This window comes from Sarcophilus harrisii, chromosome 2 (assembly GCF_902635505.1).
Source record: "Sarcophilus harrisii chromosome 2, mSarHar1.11, whole genome shotgun sequence".
In the NCBI taxonomy this organism is placed as follows: domain Eukaryota; kingdom Metazoa; phylum Chordata; class Mammalia; order Dasyuromorphia; family Dasyuridae; genus Sarcophilus; species Sarcophilus harrisii.
The window spans coordinates 144703237-144726083 of record NC_045427.1 but is presented as its reverse complement, the minus strand read 5'-3'; positions in this window follow the sequence as shown (position 1 = coordinate 144726083).

Sequence of the window (22847 nt, the reverse complement as noted above, 5' to 3'; positions counted from 1 at the left end):
ATAACAATTGATATAGATTTAAGTTTCTCACATAAAGAAAAATGAAAAATAGTTTTTGAGCTTGAGTTCAGAAATAGACACAGATTTTTAAGGTTTCTAAATCATTAATATATTCACTAATAAGAATAATAAAAAGATTAATTTTAATTCAAATTATGTAAATTACCCAAAAAAATTCTGCCTGTGGGAGCAAGTAGCTAGTAAAATATATTTCAATTCTTATTGGTTTTTTATGAAAATTTATAGATTATGAAAATATTGGTATGGAATAATTGTTCTATGGATAATCTATTTCTGTATACCATTTTAGTTGAAATTTTTAGAATTAAAATTAGTTTTTTGGTCCAATGGTACTTGTTACCAAAATACTAGAACGATTACCATTATTTTTGTGTGATTTTAATTCTGATTACAATCCAGACTGCTCAATAATTAGCTGACCTCACTCAATAGTTCCCTGGAGCATTCAATTTAAAAGTAAGATTTTTTAAGTTAATAATTAGAAAACTTTTTGTAAGAAAACTACATAATACTTATTGAGTGATAGAGTGAAGTAGAAAGTGTTTTACAATTTTAGATATAACAGTATGTTAAGAATTACATGTAAGTATTCAGTTGTGTAACTGGCAAAAGGAATAGAATGTCCCCAAATGATATACTAGCTCCCTCTTTTTTAGTAAAGCAGTTTAATTTTAAATGGCAATAAAATTAAATAAATAATAATTCATATTAGTTAATTATTAAAATTAATATCATAAATAATTAAAAATAAATAAAATTAAATGGCAAAAAAATTCTCTTCAAGGAGAAAATTTCAAAGTTAGTGATGAATCATTAATTGCTAAAGGAATGTTTGTGATGTTGCCAGAGTTTTGCAAGTACAAAGTAAACTGAGCAGTTTACAAGAATGGAAGAAACAACAGCCTTTCCAGGTAGTTTTCTGGTAATGACTGTGTCTCTCTTACTTGTAACTGATGCCATGTAAACATTTCCTGGTATAGAGGTCTTTTTGCCTTGGGCTTTTGAATATTTCATGTAGAATGAATTTCAGTGTTAGGCAGTTTGGTGTTACTTAAACTCAAAAGAATTCATCAAGCATCCTACTATATTACTGAACAGCATACATAAACAAAACCGGATATTGTTTGTATCTTTCAATTATCTTATTTATGTATACTGGCTTGTCTATGATTAATGGAAATGGTATCAGATGCTGGGATTTATTCTGACCAATTCTGACAATCTCTTGCAAAGTAATAGAATAAACTCAATATACATAAAACAAATACAAGTCACTAGGCTTTAACTGATAGAATCAACTACCTGTATAATAGCAAAGTGGCAGAAATTACTTTTCATGTGTATGCATAGACTGTATATTATATTTGATCTCTAATGTAACATTACTGGTGCTGCCTTTCTTTAACCAAAATTGAGGGTTTTTTTCTTTTTAAAAGTAACAAATTGTAATACAGGCTGAACTATAAAAAGATGAAATAATATTGTTTGATTTAAATAAATTATTTTATTTAAATTTGGAAAAACAAAAACAATCACTGATTGAACAGGAGGGACAAGTTCCAGGAAAGAGACAGAATGACTGAATTTTTTTTAATCTGGGTGACTATAAGAATAATAGTTTCTTCAACAGAATTATAGATATTAGAGAGAACAGTGGATTTGGAAGGAGAAAAAATGAGTTCTGTTCTATACATACTGAGTTTGTGATGCTTATAGAATATCCACATCGAGATTTCCAGCAAGTAGTCAGTCATTCAGGACTACAACTCACAAGAGAGGGGAGACATCTTCAGAAAAGAGATCATTGAATTTTGGGGAGTTTATGTGAGCCTATGGGAGAGAGAAGGAGAGAAGAGAGGTAGAGAAGAAGAAACAAACCGACAGAGGTAAAAAGAGGGAGAGATAGAAACAGAGAAAGAGAGAGGGAGACAGACAGACAGACAGAATTTTACATCCATTCAAAGGAAATAGAGGATGATATGTGAAAGAGTACTGAAGAGAAGCATTAAATATTTCATGGAACCAGAGGCTAATTTCATGAAAATACATGGAAGAGAAAATAATCAAAAGGACTACATAGTACCATCAAACACTGGAGCTCAAGATTTGGATTAAATTGTAAAGTATGAAGACTGGGGGAGGAAGCAGTTAAGGGAAGGAGTGAGGAAAAAAATCTAAAACTCAAAAGCTTATAAAAATGAATGTTGAAAACTATCTTTACATGTAATTGGAAAAATAAAATACTAATTAGGAAAAAAGAAATAATTTAGGAGTATTTAATTGAGGAAGGGAAGAAAATTGACAACTGATGGTCTCCATTTTCTAGGTGGTGGTAGTAGTGGTGGCCTTCAATCTCAAAAAAGACCAGAATGACATCACTATGTTAGGGTCATGGTACAGTGTGTCCAACTGGTCGATCAGACTTATACAAGCTCAAAAGGTTCTACCACAGGTCAGGAACAAATAGTCTATATGAATATTTGAAGTGGAGATGTCTCTAAATTTGCACATCTCATATTTCTTTTGAGCTACTGCAATTTTGTTAGTTAAATTTTCTAAGTAAAGTATGAGGTTAGGTGCTGTATTGATGGGTAGTATAGAAAAGTGGTAGAGATGTCTTAAGTAGAGGGGAAAAGATTTAGAATAGATACTATGAAGAGTATGATAGCAATAAGGGAAAAGCATAAGGATTGCCTTGCTACAATGAAAACACAGTTAAGATTAAATAATATAAATTGATTGTAAACTTAGTCATCATAATTATGTGACCTCTCTTAGTATTATCTAGAAACACTCAAATAGAAATGAATAAAGTATATGATGGGGTAAATTAGGTTTAGGGTTTGGAGAAGCCTGAACATTGTTAAGACAAGAGAGCACAGAATTTAAGAATAGATAATTGTGCAAAATCAAACTGATTAATTTTAAGATCAAGATTACAAAGAGAAAAAAGGTCGCAACATGGATGATACAATTGGGAAAGAAAGAAAGGGTAGAATGACTAGACATTGTAGTAAGGACAAGTAATATCCTGAAAGGGATGGATAGATGATTATCATCTGAGAGAGGAATTCCATGGCTCTGTAACATGGAAGTAGAATGTAAGTGCTTAATAATCAATTTTTATTAATCACTCCTTCATTCATGATTTTTCCCTAATAGAGCTTGCAAGCTGAAGGTAACCAGAATGAGTTAATGAATTTTGGATAAGGCTTTTGATTTGGTATGTCAACCATACAAGGCTGATTATGGTCCTTGTAAAATACAAAACAAGTGAAGGGGGGAGAATCTATAAGAGTTAATTATACACTACTTCCATAAATTCATTAAACCCAAAACCAAATTGAATTCTACTCTTAAAAGCATGTAACCTCAAGTCACCCTTCAAAAGAGAAAGATGGCAGCTTTAATTTTCAGTGTTTGAATGTTTTTTCTATTGTTATATGTTCAGGCCATTTTCAGTTCTTTATCCTTTCTCCCGTTTGAGCTAAGAACTCAGTAGGACTGGGGCATCCTATCTCATCTGTGTTATTTATCTTATCCGGCGATCTTGTTAGAAGGATTTGGGCAATGTAATTATATTCTCTGGGCAAAGTTATTTGGACAGAGAAAAATATTTATTGATCTCTTTTTGAAAGCATCCCTGTATTTGCTTCCTATCTCCACAGGCCACTATACTCTGTAACAGCTACAAAACCAAAAGGGTAATCTACTGGTGACCAATAAATAAGGCTTCCTTTGGTGAATTCCAGAAGTCTGAGAGGAAGAGGCTGTTCCTTTCTCCTTTTGAAGTTGAAAGAGACAGGCTTTTTTTCATTTGGGTCTTTCTTCTTATTCTGATATTGTTAACTCCCCTACCTCTATGCCATGATAACAGGGGCCTTTTGTCTATCAGAGTAAATTTCCGTTGAAGCTTTTATTTCCTCCTCCTGCCTTCTTCCATGGTTTGTCTCCAATATCCATAAATGGAATATATTCTCAAGTCCAAACACTATCTGATTTCTCTTTAAGTTGCATTTCTTTTATATTCACTGATTTTTCTTCCTCTGAATTCCAATCAAACTTTATACCCCATTTTTGGAGCTCAGTATATTCAGGCTTATACTATTGCTATTCATGTTATCATTCATCTCTCTTATTAGACTATAGGCTTCTTAAAAATAGGGCTCACATCTTATTTATCTTTCTATCCTACTTATTTTTAGAACAGGGTCTTGCATATATGAAGCATTCACAAACATTTATTTAATTGAGAAAATATATATTGAGTATCACTGTGTGCAGCATGGAGACTATAATGTTTAGTGCTTTTTTTTCTGTTTGGTTGGGTTTTTTTTTTTACCCAGAGACATTTGGGATCAAATCTAGCTTCTAATATTTTCTGTTTTATTCTAGGTAAGTTGTTTAACCTCTGCCTTGGGAAACTCCCTAAAACTTAAATACAAAGTCACAGAGGGATTACAGTATGCACCGGTAGATGTAGTTTCCTCACTGAGATTGTTTAGACTTTTACATACATACAGAGTATTTATTGAATTGATCATAGGGCTAGCTCTAGGGCTTGTATGAATGTTGAATTAGAATACTACAGTGCTTTTCCCCAAGTCAAACAAAGATGGCAGATTTTTTCCCCTTGATAGAACCATAGTTTACATCTGTGAGATCTTTTTTTTTTATAGAGTTCCTGGAGTTCCAGGTGAGAACACTTATACCAATATAGATCAGAAATTTCCTTGAGCCTTGTAGTATAAAAGAGTTGCCTGGGACACCAACAAGTTAGCCTATGGTCAAACAGTAAGTATAATATACTTTAGAGTCAAGACTTAAACCTTTAAGTCCACATGGCTCTAAGGCTGACTTTCTATACTCCATTCCAAACTGCCTCTCTCTACTAACAAACAGGAAAAAAATTATATTAAGAAAATCCATCTGGCACCTCTTTCAAATAAAGTTAGTGAAAGACCCAAAATACCTCATTAATAAATGGCTTCACCTAAAAGCAATCATTCATTGTGTGCTACAAGAATAATATCATAAGGAGACTATAGATAATTAAATTTATTATAAATTATTCTTTCAGATAGCAGGGTGGAGCAGGAGAAAGAAAATTGTATTTATAGGCTAGAAAATCTACATTCCAATCCTGCTTCATATATACTCTATCACTGACACTGAGCAAGTTAGCTTAAAATCATCCAACTACACTGGGCCCGTTTCTTCATTTGTAAATTGAGAATTGGACTTGATGGCTTGTAAGATCTCTTCTTAACATTGTTTAATTTCATCTACTCAAGAAGCAAACACCCCATAGCCTAAGCATAAAGAAGCCTCCTCTTTTAGTCATCAGTTTTTCACCACCATTACAGCAAACATTTCATGCAAAGATGAGGAATAGCTCATATCACATAGTGTTATTCATAAAAATACAATGATCAGAGCTCATAAGAACTAGAATTCCAAACTTTTGAAACAAATTCAGGTGGGGGGAGAGTAGGGAGTGCTGATGGTATTTATTATTGGTAGTATAGAAAAAAGACTGAATGTAGGTACAGTCTTTTCAAAAGAAGACTGATCAAACCCCTACAGAGTCCAGACCTGGCCCCTGTGGAGGCTGAGGAAGTAAGAAGGTTTAAGAAAGGGGTGCCACAGAAGTAGGACCCTGGCATGGCATCCCAAAAGCAGTTGCACTACACAACCTTAAGATCCATTGGGGAACCATGACATGGGATGTGAGGGTGGCTTTTGCCCCAAGTTAAGAATATGCCTTTCAAATAATTAGAACAAATATTATATTCCTATTTTATAGATGAGAAAACTGAAGGTCAAAGAAAAGATATGATTTACCAGTAATTCAAATTAGCTATTAGAGCAAGAATATGAGCACAGCTCTTTAAACTTCAAGCCAAAACCCTCTTTGTAGTGGCCAGAAACTAGAAACTAAGTGGATGCCCATCAATTGGAGAATGGCTGAATAAATTGTGGCATATGAATATTATGGAATATTATTGTTCTGTAAGAAATGACCAGCAAGATGATTTCAGAAAGGCCTGGAGAGACTTACATGAACTGATGCTGAGTGAAATGAGCAGAAATAGGAAGATCATTATGTAATTCACCAACAATACTATATGATGATCAATTCTGATGGACATGGCCCTCTTCAAAAATGAGATGAACCAAATCAGTTCCAATAGAGCAGTAATGAATTGAACCAGTTACACCCAGTGAAAGAACTCTGAGAGATGATGACTATGAACCATTACAAAGAATTCCCAATCCCTCTATTTTTGTCTGCCTGCATTTTTTATCTCTTTCACAGGCTAATAGTACACTATTTCAAAGTCCTATTCTTTTTGTACAGCAAAATAACTGTATTAACATGTATACATATATTGTATTTAACTTATACTTGAACATATTTAACATGTATTAGTCAACTTGCCATCTGGGGGAAGGGATGGGAGGAAGGAGGGGAAAAGTTGGAACAAGGTTTGGCAATTGTCAATGCTGAAAAATTAGCCATGCATATATCTTGAAAATAAAAAGTTATAATAAAAAAATAAAAAATAAATAAACTTCAAGACAAGCCCCCTATCTGCTATATTATCTCCACAAATGATCATTGCAGTCCCATGTAATATTGTGCCTGAATTTCCTGATATTCTGGGCTGAGCCTGACTCAGACTGACCCCCTGCTAGTTTTAATTCAATATTAGAACAAATGGGATATTTGTAAGACATTAAATAATTATCAAAAGGAGATTACTTATCCATAGCAAGAAAATGATATTCAAGAAGTATAGGCATTGTAAATGCTTGAAATTAATTCATCTGAGCAAAGTTCCCTTGTGATCATTATCTACCATTCAAATTTCCTTGAGGCTTATCTACCCCTAAATCTTCATGATTTCTTTATACTCATGCAAAAATTTTATCAACAGTCTGATCTCTTAGTCCCCTGAGAAAACTAAGTTTTTAAGAATGTTTCAATATTTTAATGTGTAACACAGCTTGCCTTTGGGACATTCTCAGATCATCTAACATGAAGGCACTTGCATTCCCTACCATTTAGATGGGTATAGCCTTCTTTGATTAGCTGTAGCTGACAAGTCTGTTTATTTAAAATTAGTGAACCTGAGACAATCTCCCTTTCTGGTTCATTATCTTACTTTCTGGCTCATTATCGCTTTCCTGCACACTTTTTCCTGATCTATTCCCAAGGTAAAGATCGCAATTTATCCATATCACAGATCACCATGAACTGAACCAATAAGGGAAAGAGATGTCTTCTTCCTGATCTTCCTCTCTTTTATTTTGACTCTGATATATAAATCTAGGGATGGTTTTTTCTGTCTTGTTTTACTTATTCTTTCCATTCTCGAATGTCTGGGAATAATTGAACCATGAATTAAAATGATGGCACCCTTAGAACCAGGATTCTAGGTGGAACAGTATAACCAATGAGTCCAGCAGAGAAGTCAGGTTTGTGAAACACAAGATCAAAGTGGGCTTTGGACTTGGAATTGAGACTGTGCTCTAAAGAGGTAAACTATGAACCTAATTCCCTTCCCCATCTCACAAAATGGTACAAAAGGGTAGGGAGGATTTTTGCCTCTTATGAATCAGAGAGTATTTGAATATTTTTCATTATACCATTTTAAGTAAGTATTCCTTTGTAAAGCTAATTTGACTATTGTGGCTAAATGGAACTGAGATGCAGAGGACTGTACCCCAACAGTTCAGGGAATACCATCAATTGGGACTGAAGACTTTTGCTGAAGACATAGAAAATCCTATTAGGGATACTTGAAAACCTTGGAGGGGGAGTGAAATATAATATCACTGACTTTCAAGGAGGAGGAGGGGAAGATAATCAGTAAAAAGTAAGGAAAAAACTAATGTAACATGAATGGAAAGAGAGCATAAAATAAAAATGCTATCATGTCTGCTGAAAATGAGGTGTTTTGTTTTGTTTTGTTTTGTTTACCAGATAATTCTACTACCTCCAGAGCTCCTAGAACAACATCCCTTTCCAGGGCAGCAGAATAAATCCTAGCCAAAGCATTGAACAGATACACTTATAACAGAAATAGGATGAGATAGTAGGCAATATAAGAATCAGATAATACTCAAAGAGGCTGGTAGAGTACCCAACCATAGAAGGAATTACTACCAAAGGCAATCATTCAATGTTCTTGAACTAAAAAAACCCACATAGGACATCATTTATCAAAGATAATAATTATCAAAGAACTTCTTAGCTCATAGCACTCAGTATCTTCGGGAGTAAGGGAAAAGATTCAGTATACAGAATTACTTTGCTCCATTTACTGTTCCTATAGGAAGATGAGTTGGTTTATTCCAATATAGTATAAATTCAGTGAAGGTTCTTCCCATATATCATAATTACCAAACTTCCCATAAATCTCTGGATAACAGTGTAACCAATTACTATAACAGTCATTTGCAGAATCCCTTATACTATAAAAGATTCTATTTTGGAGAACTGAAAAAGCAGCAGTACATAATAGTAAATGGGATGTGGAATTAAGAAGACTTGAGTTTAAATATAGCCTCTGAAGGTAGTCTTGTGACCTCCAACAATCCATTTAATTTCTCTGAGCCAGAAGCAACTCACTGGGGCTAAGTTATAAAAGGATGTTATATGTATTGAACAGAGAGTTCCTGTTCTGATGGAACCACAAATCCTCAATGTCTTGACAAATACATTCTGTAGCAAAACACAATGTACTGAGAATTGTAGAGATCATAAGCATGTAATGTGTGTCACTAATCTATACCCTCCAATCCACAAAAAGCATATGACTCAGTATAATCAAATTCAATCTTGTGTCCTTAAATAAGATGCTTCCCATGCACATGTTAAAGTCAAGGAAGACATATATATGAAACTTATAACCACAGAGATAATTATGTTCAACAATCCATTGAGTATTAACATTTTTTGTTCAATTGTTTTTCAGGCATGTCTGACTCTCCATGACCCCATTTGGGATTTTTTTTCCAAAGATAATGAGGGGCTTTGTGATTTCCTTCTCCAGCTCATTTTATAGATGAGGAAACTGAGGCAAACAGGGTTCAGTGACTTGCCCAAGGTCTAGATAGTGGATAGTGTCTGGAGGCCAGATTTAAACTTAGGAAAATGGGTCTTCTTGACTTCAAACTCAGGATGGGACTTTATCCACTAGCTACCCTAGTAAATTCTATTAGTTTTTGGCTTAATAGAAGACAACTAGACTTTCATATCTGCTTCTGCATTTAGGCTATTGCAAAATGTCATTTTGGTAGAAGTATATAAAGAAAATCTGACCTCACACAGATATGTAGTTAGAAAGTTAATATTTTAGTAGTAAATAATGTCTCAGTATTATTATGAAAATAATTTTGATTTTGTAGACTCCTTTTAAAGTGTTCCAGGGATCTCCAGGAGTCTTCAGACTATATTTTGAAAACTACTGGGATAAGATGTCATGGAGAATTTCTTGTGTAAAATCCAAATACAAGAGGGATTCCCAGTGACAAAGACATTCTAGATGCTCCTTTTTGCAAATGGTATTGTTTTCCCAATATTAACTTTGATCCCCATGACACTTCAGGCCTTATCAGTAAACTCTATTGCCATTGAAAAGAGATATCTTGGTCTTACTACCTTGAAAAACCAAATGTATAATAAATAACATTTTGCACAACTAACAACTACAGTGGGTAGCTATTGAGTTAGTCCATCTGTGTATGTGTCTGTGTGTGACAGTAACCAATGATGGATAATGAACCAAGTAAAGAACTGAATAGGAAAAGTGAAAAAAGATTCTACCTTCAAAGAGCTTATATACCTACTGGACAATGGTGATGTAATTAAACAATTGTTTAGTGAAGAAGTGGCAAAGAAGATGTTATTAATAATATATATGACCAGAAAAGGAGATGAGCCAGTTGTGTAATTACAGAGTAGGATAAAAAATGGATAGATGAAGTGCTTATACAATCATTGTTGAAATATTAAAAGAACTGAAGAAATATTTTCTATATGATGAATAAATTTTCAACAGAGAATTTATTGAAAGACATGGATGAGATATGTTGGAACTTGACTCTGCTATGTAAAATGATGAATACAATGAATACAGAAAAGCACAGGAAAACAATAACAAATGTAAAATTCTTTTTGTACAGCAAAATAACGGTTTGGTCATGTATACTTATTGTGTATCTAATTTATATTTTAATATATTTAACATCTACTGGTCATCCTGCCATCTGGGGGAGGGGGTAGGGGGTAAGAGGTGAAAAATTGGAACAAGAGGTTTGACAATTGTTAATGCTGTAAAGTTACCCATGCATATAACCTGTAAATAAAAGGCTATTAAATAAATAAATAAATAAATGAAGTTTAAAAAAAAAAAAAAGTTCCCAAGGGATAGACAGAAGGCAATGTGTGTTAAGCAAATCGAACCGTCACCATCACCTTGATCATAAACTTCTCCTAATGGACACAACCCAGAACTCTGAGTCCAAGAACCTTGAGAATAGCAATGCTGTCAGCCCAGTACCTGCAGCCATCATCCTGGGAAACAACTCTTACACAGCCTGGTAACTTCCTTCAGGTACAGCCACATCTATTGAAGATCCAGAAGAGAAAATTCTCACCACCCAAGTTCTTGATACTGTGCAAAGGTTCAACATCAGAAACTTCTATGAATTTATCAGTGCTAAAGAAGAAATATTACCATTTTTTTTTCTGTGGCACTCTGGAGTAGGATGGAACTTTTCCATCTGACTTATATTTGAGACCTTCCATATATATTGTTTCCCAATTAGAATGTGAACTTCTCAAAAGCAGGGATTGTCCTGCTTTTCTAGTTGTATCCCTCACATGTTGCATAGGTTTTTTGGTATATATTAAAAATGTAATAAATGCTCTATTCACTCACATAAAAAAAAAAACAAATGTAAAATTGCTATACAAAGTGAAGATAACAAACAATGTCAGTGGAAAGTGTAATCAAAACCAAATAATGTGGAAGGAAAATACCCAAGATTGGCCTCCAAAAAAGAATACTAGAAGGGACTTTTCCTTCTTTCTTTGCAAAAGGGGGAAACAATAGATATTGAGCACTACATGTAATGACAAGATTTTTTTGATATGTTGGTTAGCTTTGCTGAGCTGGAATTTTTGCCCTCTTTTTCACTACTTATTATAAAAGATGAGGAATAGGCAAGGAGTCTTTGGAAAATGTAATATTAAAAATGATTTCAATTAAAAATTATTTTTAAATGAAAAACATGGACAAGAAATACATGGATAACAGGGTTTGGGAAGCTTGCCATCTGATTTTATGAATTTGGTCAGAAAACTTAACCTTTCAGTTTCTACATCCATGAAAGGCAATCTCATTTCATAGACACAACATTATAATAAAGCTTCAATGTATCTTTGGCAAGTGAGGAAAAAATGCCTCTCTATCTGGACTTATGACTATGGACTTAAAAGAAGCATAGTGAAATTAAATGGAATTATATGTAAGTGATTTATTTTTTTTCCACTTTATTTATTTATTTATTTATAGTAACTTTTTATTGACAGAACCCATGCCAGGGTAATTTTTTTTACATTATCCCTTACACTCACTTCTGTTCCGATTTTTCCCTCCCACCCTCCACTCCCTCCCCTAGATGGCAAGCAGTCCTATATATGTTGAATATGTCATAGTATATCCTAGATACAATGTATGTGTACAGATTCAAACAGTTTTTTTGTTGCACAGGGAGAATTGGATTCAGAAGGTAAAAAATAACCCGGGAAGAAAAACAAAAATGCAAACAGTTTACATTCATTTCCCAGTGTTTTTTTCTTTGGGTGCAGCTGCTTCTCTCCATCATTGATCAATTGAAACTGAATTAGGTCTCTTTGTCAAAGAAATCCACTTCCATCAGATTACATCTTCATACAGTATCATTGTTGATGTATATAATGATCTCTTGGTTCTGCTCATTTCACTTAGCATCAGTGCATGTAATTCTCTCCAATCCTCTCTGTATTCATCCTGCTGGTCATTTCTTTATGGAAGTGATTTATACTCTTAGGAAAAAAGATATCCATTGGAGATAAGATAGCACCATCATTGTGGTGAATGCTGACGTTCATCTTAATCAATCAGTCTTTCCACTTCCTTTTATCATATATAGAAGATTATCTGGGGTTGCTTGGTCAAAATTGTTTTCATTTTTCTTTTGTTCTTTTTTCCTGGAGCCAAAAACTAAACTTATATTGAGTAAGGAAGATTTTTAACCTAAGAAACAAAAATGAAGTGATTATCTATAAGATCATTCCAAATGATGAACTTTAGGGACTGTATAGTGGGAAGCCACACACTAGGGACTAATTTAATTTCACTATGTCCCTTTTAAGTACATAGTCATAAGAACAAATAGAAAAAGGCATTTTTTCTTCACTTGCCAAAGATACATTGGAGCTTTATTATAACACTGTGCTCAGAATCTACATCTATAAGAAGAAAGCTGAACTACATATAAACAGAATGTCTTTTAGGATCTTATTCACCCTAGCATTCCAAAGCCTCACTTCGTGTGAAAATGTGAAAGCCACAATAAAGCACTTTCTCTCATTTCATCCACCCCAATTTTTGTCTCTCCAAGGTGAAAAAAAAAGGACAGTGAAAACAGGGGAAATACATAGACTGTTCTAGCTAATGGCCTAGCAAAGAATCATAATTCAGAAGTAGCCTAACTTCTGAGAAAAATCAGATCCAGGGACTGTGAGTCTCTAACCCCCTGATCTAGCAAAAAGAAAAGAAAACAAAATTCTTGATGCCTCTTCACAATAGCCCCAAAACTACAGCTGGTCTTATTATCTCACATGCAGAAAATCCCATCAAAAATTACTTTCCCCTTGCTAGTCTCTATGTAGCCCAAAGATTATAATTGGAGACAAACTATTTTCTATATCTCTTTTTAGTAAATTTTTTAAATAATATTTTATTTTTTCTAGTTACATGTTAAGATAATGTTTTACATTCATTTTCTGAATTCCAAATTTTCTTGCTCCTTTTCTCATAACTCCTTCCCTTAGACAGCAATTTGATTTAGGTTATACATGTTCAATCATGCAAAACATATATTATGCATGTAGGCAGATCCAAAGAGGGGGAAAAAGTGAAAAATAGTATGTTTTGATCTGCATTTGGACTCCATCAATTCTTTCTCTGAAGGTGGATAGCATCTTTTATCAGGAGTTATTTGGAACAATCTTGGGTCATTGTATTGCTGAAAATAGCTAAGTTGATCATACAGTATTGCTGTTAATGTATACAATGGTCTCCCAGTTCTACTCACTTCATTTTGTACCAGTTCATGTAAATCTTTTCCAGGTTTTCCTGAAATCTGCCTGCACATCTTTTCTTATACCACAGTAATATTCAATTACAATCATATACCACAACTCATTTAGCCATTCCTCAATTGATGCCCTTTGGGCATGGTTCTAAATTGCTCTTCAGAAAAGGTGGATTAGTTCACAACTCCTCCAAGGGTATATCAGTATTCCCAATTTTCTCACATTGTCTATTTTACAACATATTATCCTAATAACAGCTGGGAATTTGGGGGTTGGTATCTATTATTATCATTGTTGTTTTTATTGTTAGTAAGCTGAAGAAGAGACAGATTATTTCAGTTTAACGTGAACTAGCTTTCAAACAGAACATACCAGGGTCACAGAACTAGGAAACATGTGAGGCTAGATTTGAATTCTTCCTGATTCCAGGCACCCTATTCACTGTCTAGCCCCCTCTAAGATTATAAATACTTACGTTTAATGCTCCCTAATTTACCCCTTAAATTAGATTTTCTATTGGCCTTCCATGTGATCCTTCTCTTTGAAGAAAGAAATGGGTTGGGATTTTAGAAGTTTCCTGTAGACGAAACTTTCCAGGAGAAACTTCACTGTCATTTGGTCCAGCTCATTCAATTTAAAAGAAATAAATCTTTCATGAGTTTTTCCCACTTGCTCACTGGAACTGACATCAAGTCCTCTGAGGTGAAACCTTCATTTGTTGAAATATTCAAAAGAAAACTGAATCCCTAGTTCCTTACATAGACCTGTCAACATACTGACATATGAAAACCATTTCTGTGTCTATGCAACTATTTATTCTCTTCACATTGATTTTCATGATATGTAGGCTTACCTATGAGAATAAAGAAAAGAAGACATTTAGCAGCAAGGGGCTAACCAAAACACTAACCCCTCTTGTAGATGGTAGGAGAAAATAGTAAATAAGGGTAAAGAGTGGTTATGGACTGAGAGAACAAATTAGAATGGGACCAGCATCAAAAGGTACTCACTTCTTACAAAGATTACATCATAACTCCCCACCCCCACCCCAGAGCACAACTATACATAAGATTTGTCTATGCTATATTACCTGACTTTAGATCAAATAGTAATTCTGTCTCCAGCACCAGGGCCATAAACAAGATCATAGCTTTATTGTAAGAAGGAAAAGGCATTTTCTCTAAATTAAGAAAACATTGGTATTAAAAATAATGCTCCTGATAAAACATAATAACATGTGAGTATTATTTAAGATTATCACTAATTCGAAACTTGGAATGGATTCCCCTTCCTTATTACCATCTTACCATCCCTAACTTTTGAAAACCTCTCCTTTTTTTCAAGACCCAATTTAGATGTAAATTCTTCAACAAAACCTTCCCCAACATCCCTTATTAAAACCCTAGATAAAAGCACTCTTTACTTTTTATAATTTATCATGCACTTTGACTATGATTCTCCTCTACATTTAATGCACTATTTCTTATATAAGTTGATTTTTGAATATATATTTCTCCCTCTTGATAAAATTAAATCTCTTTGGAAGCAAAATTCATAATTATTAATATTGCCCCTCAATTCCAATCTAGCATTTATGCCATGACATAAAATCTAGAAGGACTCCAGAAATGGGAACCAATGGGATTCTATAATGCCACTAAGTAGGTTAGGGACCCCAGTAGTATGATAAATTGCTTCTACAAATCTACAAAATAGATGAGGATAGCATAGAGTTGCAAATGACTTGTCTGATCAGCATATCACAGGAAAACAATTAAGCAAATGGTACCTCCTTGTATCTTGCAATAACTAGGAAGCAAGATTTTTCAGAACAAAATTAAAAAATGCCAGTGTACTATCCAGCTGCTGAAAATTATTCAGTTTAGATAGTGCTGACCACTAAAACACTTTTTTAATGTTTTAGTTTTTCAGGTGCAACAAAGTCTCTCACCTTGTTCTTCCTGGGGTACCCCTGAAAGGTTGGATGTGTCTCTTTTATGATATAATTGGCTCTAGTCTCCATTGTATCTCTCCCATCTCATTCTTAAATACTGGTAAAACTTCAAAATTCTATTTAACCAATTAACACAAATTATCTTTTTAAAAGCGATATTGATTTTGAAAATGCAACAGGAACAAAGTTATAGGCATTTCTCCACAATTCCTAGGGACACACTCTTCTCTCTACTATCTCATTCTCTGGGAGAATGGGCTTACACAGTTCAGTTTTGATATGGCAATCACCCCATCAAGTTCATTACCAAATAAAATATAGCTGCTGAAAGAGTATCTCACCTAATGATGGATTAGTTCCCAAAGGTCATTTTTCCTTGAAGTATCAATATGAAATTGTCTGGCTTCAAAATCTGACCTGGGCTCCATCCTCAGACTTACTAATGTCTTGTTCTTCTGAATTTTTGAAGCTCACAAGGTCATAGATATTTGTAATCTTCATCTAGAAGCAAGAAAAGAATGAACACAACAAAGGCAGAAATGATAACCAAAGCCATACACTCTTGGCTTTTTGTTAAGCTCTAGGTAAGAGAGAGCCCAAAGTTTCTCCCTCCCCCGAAGATCCTCAATAACTTGTCCTCCTCCAGTTGCAGCAAATTCAGAAAGTATCTGTGCCAAGTTATCTCTTTTGGTATCTTTTAGAATGAACCCCATTTCTGGGTTCACAGTTAATCAAAGAATCTTTTCTTCACCAAATTTTAGAACTAATTTAGAACAAGTTTTAGAATATTTGTGCATGATACAAATCTAAGACAATCTAATCATACATCATCATGCCTTTCTGGAGGAAGGCTGTCTAGTATCTTCAATGTGGGGGACTGCATTAGCATTCTACCCCTTTAGGGCAAGCCATGAGTATTCATAAAATGGACTGACTTTCATTATATGCCAGTTCTATAGCAAAACAAAATTGTAAATATCTAACTACTTAATGTCAGGCAATATCTTCATACTAATTTTTTGTTACTAGTACCCTCAGTTGTCACACATGTCACAATGTGTAATCACACAGCTCCCCTGATAATTAGTGCAGGACAAAAAAAAAGAAAGAAAATGATTTATGCCTATATCTAAATTATGTGAAGATAGTTGGACTGTGAGCAGTTTATGTCTCTACTATCTGTTCTATACTTTTGTGAGTACATAAGGGAGATTCAGAAACAGAATTCAAATAATCAAGACTAACTACCCCCCTGCAATTAAAAGAAATAAGAGATAAATCAAGGAATAAATCTATAGTAATAGTAACAATGAATATTATAGCATTTTTCAATACATTAAGATGTGCAAAAAGGCCTTATATGTTATTTCATTTGTTCATCACAACAATCCAGTGAGGCACATCCTATTGTTATCCCTATTTTACAAATTAGGAAATTGAAATTGATGTTGTAAAAAGAGTTCATGTTCATCCAGCTAGAAAGTCTCTGAGACAAGATTTGAACTAAGGGCTCCTTGGTCCCCAACCTGTACTTACGAATTTTGCTATCAAGAGTTAAAGGATCTAAGATCATTAAAAGGCTTTTTTAGTGCAACCTCAAGAAATAATCACTAATACAAAATGTCATCAATTTCACAATGATTTTGAAAAGTGGACATTCTTAGACTGGAATTCCAAAAAGATTTTTTTGTCAAATTTAATGGCATGAATCCAACTAGTAAACCAATTATTAAAAAAAACAGAATAATTCCAAAAATATGTTATATGTTATAACTATTATGGGAAAATCGCATTCATCAAAAATCCTTGACAAAAAGTTCAGGAATTTTAAATAGCAGTATATGTGGCAACTGTTTCCATGGTAAGAACCATAGGAGGAAAGGTACTATTTCCAAGGAACACTCCAAATGACAAGCATTAAACACTACCATGGCAGAAGTGACCTGAGAAAGCTATTGAGGATCTATTAAATTGGAAAACTGCATCAATATGCAATTGGTATGCACATTAGAAAGCTTAAGTGCTATATTGTCTAATTAAGCAGCTGGGTGGTACAGTTGATAGAAGCAAGACCTGAAGTCTTCCTGAGTTCAAATCCCAGCCTTCGATACTAACTTGCTGTGTGACATTGGACAAATCACTTAACTTCTTTGTCTTAGTTTCTTTATCTGTAAGATGAGCTGGAGAAGGAAATGACAAAGCACTACAGTATTTTTGCCAAGAAAACCCCGTATGGGATCACAAAGAGTCAGACACAACTAAAAATAACTGCATATTGACTTATTAAAGACAATGAAAAAACATATGTGGAAAGGAATGGGGGGGGAGGAGTTACCAAGTCTAGAATACTTTATCAGCAACTGAAAATAAATGTAAAAAATGTAACATGATACAAATAAGCAACTAAATGACTTATTGAATACAGTTCTAAACTTAAAAAGTCAGGAAGACCAGAGTTCAAATTCTGCCTTAGAAAAAAATTGCATAATTCTTGAAAAATCACAACTTTTCTGAGATTCTATATATAGCACTGCATTTGCTCATCTGAGTCAGAACACTCAGAAACATCAAATTTGGTTTGATGAAAATGATGAGAAAATTCAGAAGATACTAAATGAGAAATGAGAATTCCACCGGATACCAGAAGGATAGTTCATTCATCTCTAAGAAGATAGCATTCAATTCCATCCAAAATAAAGTACAATTGAAATTTCGAGAGATGCAGCATTCTTGACTCAGTACAAGGCAAATGAAATTCAATTTTATGCTGATAGCAAAATCCAAATATTTTTATGATGCACTGAAGACCATTTATGGGGCAAAGACCTATAGTGCATCTCAAATATTCAGTGCTGATGGTGCCACACTGGTTACTGATAAGGACATGATCTTACAGAGATGGACTGATCACTTCCATTATGCTCTCAACAGACCATCACAATCAGTAGCTGAAGTTACTGCCTCAAGTCAAAAATCACTTCCTAAATGAAACTAGGCTGAAGAAGAGGTTTTGAATACAATTAGGCTACTTTCATGTGGTAAAGTACCAAATGCTTAATTCTGTTCCAGCTGAGATTTACAAGGTAGAGGATCCATTACTTATAAAAAGCTGGCTGAAATTGTTCAAATTATTTCAAAAGAAAGTTATGCCCCACAAATTCAAGGATGCCTCCATTGAGAATCTTCATAAAGGTAAAGGGAATAGATTGTTCTGTAACAATCACAGGGAGGTCTCTCTCTTAGTTGTTGTTCACAAGATTCTCGCCAACCTTAATAGGTTGACCCTATACCTAGAAAAAAGTCATTTACCATTGTGGCTTCAGAAGAGGCCAAGAAACAGTCAACATGATGTTTACTTCCCAACAACTCCAAGAGAAATTCCGGGAGCAGAACAGAGGTCTGTTTACAACATTTATATATCTGACCAAGGTCTTTGATACTTAGTCAGTCATGAAGACTTATGGGAAATTATGTCAAAATTTGGTTGCCCAGAGAAGTTCAACAGTATAATATGTCAATTTTATGATGGCATTCTTGCCTAGGTTCTGGACAATGAGCAATACTATCCAGCTTTCCCAGTCATCAGCGGAGTGAAATAAGCCTGTGCTTGCTCCCATGCTTTTTAGTATAATGTTTTCAGCCATGTTGTTAAACGCCTTCAATGAGGACAAACGGAATCTAGTTCAACTACCTCGCTGATGCTAAATTCTTCAACTTGAAAAAGCTACAAGCTAAAATAAAAGTGGAGGATATGTTGGTGCCTGATTTTTTGTTTGCAGAGATGATTGTGCACTCAATTCATCCACTGAAGCTGAGATGCAACAAAGTATGGATCAATTCTCTGCTACTTATGCTAACTTTGGACTAACAATTAACACCAAGAAAACAGTCAGCATCACACCATCCAAATGTGGAATCATCCATTAATGTAAATGGTAAAATTTTGAATGCTGTAAATAAGTTCTCTTACTTTGGCAGTATATTTTCCAAGGACGCCCACATTGGTAATGAGATTGACATATACATTGCCAGAGTTAGCTCAGTTTGGGGGAGTCTCTGAAGGAAAGTGTGGGAAAGGAGAGGTATTAAACTGGCTATCAAACTGAAGGTCTACAGAGCTGTTATGCTGACCTCATTGTTGTATACCTGTGAAACCTGGGGCAGTACATCAGTGCCTTGCTAGGAAACTGAATTGCTTCCATTTGAATTGTCTTAGGAAGATTCTGAAGATCACCTGGAAGGATAAGATATCAGACACTGAGGTCCTTTCTCAAACCAAGCATTCCAACTCTACTGCACATAGCACAACTCTGTTGGGCTGACCACTTTGTTTGAATACCAAACAATATATATATATATGTATATATTGTGGAGAACTCACACAGAACAAGCACTCACAAGATGGTCAGAAAAAGTGATACAAGAACACTCTCAAGGTCTCTCTTAAGAACTTTAGAATCAATTGTGTCACATGGAAAATATTGGCACAGGACCACTCAGCATGGTGTGTACTCATCAGAGAAAATGTTGTACTCTATGAGCAAAGCAGAATTGAATTACCCCAAATGAAACACAAAATGCACAAAACATTCAGGGATATTTATGTCCTATTTGTGGCAGAGCATTCCTAGACTGAATTGGTCTGATGAACCACAGAAAGACATACTGTTCAATAGTGATGTCATTTTAGTCCTCTTCAAATAAAAAAACAACCACCAACCAACCAAACATCTACCATTTGTTCTGTCCTTACCCAAATTGCTGTAGGTACTTATTAGTTTTGAATTCATTATCATCACAAAAAGAGCTGCTATACATATTTGTGCACATGGGTCTTCTCCCCTTTCTTTGATCTCTTTGAAGTGTAATTCTAGGAGTAGGCATCACATATCTATTACCAAAACATAAGAAAATCAGTCCAAGTGATTGTGTGGATTCTTGAGAGAAGTCTTTTTCCAGTGATAATGACTCAGGAGTTATGATTACAAAAAGTATTCTACTTGACTTGGAGTGAGAAAAAAAAACTGAAGGCTTGAGTTCCTTGTCCAGAATCGAATGTCTATTAAAAAGGAACAATTCTTAGAAACAAAAAAGAGACTTCCAGGGCTGGAGCCATGATGGCAGAGATGGCGCACATTTCTCTCTGACCTTCTCCTATAACCCTCAGACTAATTAAGGAAATCCAACCTCTGAATTAGCTCTGGACCAGCAGAACCCATAGATATTTAGGGTGCAACAAATTACCAGCAGGAGACAATTTCAAAGATCACCAGAAAAGGTCTGTTTCAATCAGAAATAGGAAGGAGGCAGCAAAGCACAAGCAGCTGAGCACAAACGCCAGCTCAGACAGCTCAGAGTCCCAGTGGCAGTGCAGACTCCATGGGATGGTACAGACTCCACATGGCAGGGAATCTATAGGGAGAAATCTACAGCAGTGTTGACTACTCTGCCCTGGATGCCACCCAGTAGATTAGCAGAGAAGCTATAAAACATCCAACACAAACACATAGTGTTTGTGAATTATCGGGCAAAGAAAAAAATATTACAAATAGTGAACCCCAAAATGCCAGAATCTCATGAAACTTGGCCACACCCACCCAGAACTGGAAGTGAGTCAGCAATGGCCCAGTGAAGCCATGGCAGTTTGAAAAACATCTCCTGCCCTAAAAGCAGACCTTAATTTTAAAAAAAAATGAGTAAAAAAGTAAAGAGGACTCTGATGATAATAGACAGCTTTTTGGTGAAAGAGAAGAATAAATTTCAAACCCTGAGGAGACTAACGAAAGATTGTCTCCAGAGGAAGCTGCAAAACTGATATAACCTTGGTCCCCAGCACACAAAGCTCTCCTAGAAGAAATTTAAAAGGATCTTAAAAGAGAGCTAGAACAAAATTGGGGAAAGGAAATGAAAACTTTGCAAGGGGATTTGGAAAAGGCATATAACTCATTAAAAGACAGATTTGATAAAATGGAAAAAGAAAGCAACTCCCAGAAAAACAAAATTTGTGAAACAGAAAAAGAAAATAACTCCTTAAAAAACAGAGTTCATGAAAAAGAAAGAGAAAATAAATCAATAAAAAACAGAATTTGTGAAAGGGAAAAAAAATCCATAGAATAAAACAACTCATTTAAAAATTCAAGTGGACAATTACATAAAGAAGTAAAAAAAAGTAAATGAAGAAAATAATTCACTAAAATTCAGAACCGAACAAATGGAAATGAATGACTCAAGGAGACAAGAAGAATCAGTCAAGAAAAAACAAAAAAATGAAAAAATAGAAAAATATGCAAAATAAGTAACTGGGAAAACAACTGATATAGAAAATAGATCTAGGAGAGACAATCTAAGGATTATTGGACTTCCTAAAATCTATGATGAAATAAAGAGCCTAGACACTATTTTTTCAAGAAATCATTAGAGAACTGCCTACATGCCATAGAATCAGAAGGTTAAATGACCATTGAAAGAATTCACTGAACATCCCCTGAAAGAGGCCCCAAAATTAAAACCCAAAAGAATATTGTGGCTAAATTTCAGAATTATTGGGCAAAGAAAAAAAAATATTACAAGCAGCCAGAAAGAAACAATTCAAATACTGAGGAGCCATAATAAGGTAGCCATCCTGATCTCAGATCAAGCAAAAGCAAAAATTGATCTAATTAAAAGAGATAAGGAAGAAAACTATATCTTGCTAAAGGGTAGCATAGCTACTTAAGCAATATCAATATTAAACATATATGCAAAAGTGATATAGCATCTAAATTTCTAAAGAAGTTAAGAGAGTTGCAAGAAGAAATAGATAGCAAAACTATAATAGTGAGAGATCTCAACCTTCCTCTCACAGAACTAGATAAGTCAAATCACAAAATAAATAAGAAAGAAGTTAAAGGGTAAATAGAATACTAGAAAACCTAGGTATGATAGATTTTTGGAGATAGAAAGAAGTACACTTTCTTCTCAGCAGTTCATGGAACTTATACAAAAAATGACCATATAATAGAACATAAAGACCTCAAAATCAAATGCAGAAAGGCAGAAATAGTTAATGCCTTTTTTTTTCAAATCATGATGCAATAAAAATGACATTCAACAAAAGGCCTGGGGAAAATAGACCAAAAAGTAATTGGAAAACTAAATAATCTCATCCTAAAGAATGAATGGGTAAAACTGCAAATCATAGACACAATCAATAATATCATACAAGAGAATGACAATAAAGAAACAACATAACAAAATTTGTGGGATGCAGCCAAAGTGGTAATAAGGGGACATTTTGTATCTGTAGTTGCTTACTTGCATAAAATAGAGAAAGGGAAGATCAACGGATTGGGCTTGCAACTAAAAAACTAGAAAAGTAACAAATTAAAAACTCCCAATCAAATACCAAACTTGAAATTCTAAATAAAAGAAGAGATCAATAAAATTGAAACTAAAAAAAAACTATTGAATTAATAAATAAAACTAAGAGTTGGTTTTATGAAAAAATCAACAAAATAG